A 2,500-nucleotide genomic window follows, 5' to 3' on the forward strand; every position below is an offset into this window, starting at 1 on the left:
CCCCCTCTCCCACCCCCCTCCCCCCCCCCCTCCCCCCCCCTCCCTTACCTTTAGCTCCCGCAAGAAAAAAGAATAAAAGAGAATAAAAAAGAAAAGACAAAGAAAGAGGTAGATAAAATAGACAGATAAAAGGACAGAGAAAAAGGAGAAGGAGACAGGAGAGAAATAACGGAAAGGGGAGAAGGGGAGAAATGAGAGAAAAGAGGTAGATGGAACAGACAGATAATAAACAGTAATTAACACACAAAAAACGTACATTTATACGAAAAAAGAGAGGCGAATGAAGAAGTAGACGTGGCAATAATTAAAGTAAATCTTATCTAAGACAAATTGCATAAAAGGAGATTTTGCAGTAAATAAAGGTCACATAAAAAATGTTGCACAAGCTAAAGAACATTAAAGTAGATAATGCAGTAGACAAAGACAAACAGATGTTGCAGTAGATAAAAAAACACAAAATTGATAATGCAGTAGATAAAGAACATCAAAGTAATGTTAAATTAGATAAAAAATACATGAAAATTGATAATGCGGTAGATAAAGAACTTAGACGTTGCAGTAGATAAAAGAAACCATAAAAGTAGATGATACAATAGATAAAAACATATGTTGTAGTAGATTTAAAAAATCATAAAAGTAGATGTTGCAGTAGATAAAGTGCATGAAAATAGACAGGTAACGAGAGGAGGGGCAGGTAAGCGTGACTTCAGTGTCCGGGCAAGAAGGGCACGCCATGCCCCAGCAAGTTTTTGTGACGCAAGAAAGGAGGCTCCGGAAGAGAGGGAGGGGGAGGGGGAGGAGAGGGGAGAGGGGAAAAGGAGAGGGATGGAGGGAAGGGGAAAGGGCGGAGGGGAGGGGAGAGAAAAGGGGGAGGGAGAGAGGAGAGAAATAAGGGGAAGGGGAGAGGGAAAAGGAAGAGGAGTGAGGGGAATGGCGGAGGAAAGAGATAGATAGAAAGACAGAGAGAAAGTCTGTCATCGCAACAGAGATAGAAAGTAGAAATACATTAAAATGTCTGAAAAACCCGAATCGAGACATTTTAATTGTCAGTGAAAGCGAAAAGAGAGAAAGTGAATATCATAAAAGATGAATTGGACCTGAATGTGGTTATATCATTAAATTTATTGCTTTTAAATAAAGTAGCATTTAAACGCATTATCCACAGACACACACACACACACACACACACACACAAACACACACACACACGCACACACACACACACGCACACAAACACACACACACGCACGCACACAAACACACACACGCACACAAACACACACACACAAACACACACGCACACAAACACACAGCACGCACGCACACAAACACACACGCACACAAAACACACACACACAAACACACACGCACACAAACACACACGCACGCACGCACACAAACACACACACGCACACATATGAAAGGAAAAAAGCCAGAATCCGCAACATATCGGACTCGTCAAGCGTTCTTCGTCGCGTGAAGGTGAAAACGGATCCACTTCGCCGCAAAAAGGTCAAGCACCAAACAGCGTCGGGCGATTTTGGAACGACAGCCGAGCAAGCAGCGGACTCGGGCGTTGGCAACCCGTCAGCGGGTGAACTGCTCGGTTGTGTTGCCGGGTTTTAGGGAAATAAAACTTGTACAGGTTGCTGATTTTTTTTTATATAGGCTAATAAAATGTTAGAAAATAATAGACAATAGATATAACGGTTGCTGATGCCTGAGCTGTGAGAAAGGGATCGTGAGTGAACATAGACTGGAGGCCGACTTAGCAGAGGACTGTAGTTTGCATCAACAAATGTACAAAAGGGCTTGATAAAACATGAAAAGGCTAATATACATTTTCAGGCCTTTTTAATAGCCTCGGCACAGCTAATATGTCTCTAGTGGCCGAGAACCTGTGAATCCCGAGGCACCACACAAATGCACGGGCATTGCTTTATAATCTGACCCGACCTTGGTATCGTCAAATAAAGGAATTAGTGTAAACAGATACATACAGAGACAGAGAGATAAATTGATAAGTAGATAGATGATATGTTGAACACCTGTGTGCATGTTTATGTCCCCCACCCCCTCCCTCCTCTCTCTCTCTAGTTAATGTAGAGATTAAGATAAAATCAACAACTCAACGCATAGTTTAGGTTATCTTCGATAAGACATTTACTCTGTGTTAGAACTCAGTTGCGGCAAAAGTGTTTAAGACGAAAAGTGTATTTATGTTACTTATGAGAAACCGTAGCTTTTTTTCACATATAATTGGGTTGAGGAAGAGGAGCGGATCTATTTTGGGGATTCTCTAATGCGGCTCATATAGGCCTAAATATATATACATACATACATATATATATATATATATATATATATATATATATATATATATATATATAAGGAGAGAGAGAGAGAGAGAGAGAGAGAGGAGAGAGAGGAGAGACGAGAGAGAGAGAGAAGAGAGAGAGAGAGAGAGAGAGAGAGGAGAGAGAGAGAGAGAGAGAAGAAG

This window comes from Penaeus monodon, chromosome 40 (assembly GCF_015228065.2).
Source record: "Penaeus monodon isolate SGIC_2016 chromosome 40, NSTDA_Pmon_1, whole genome shotgun sequence".
Lineage (NCBI taxonomy): Eukaryota > Metazoa > Arthropoda > Malacostraca > Decapoda > Penaeidae > Penaeus > Penaeus monodon.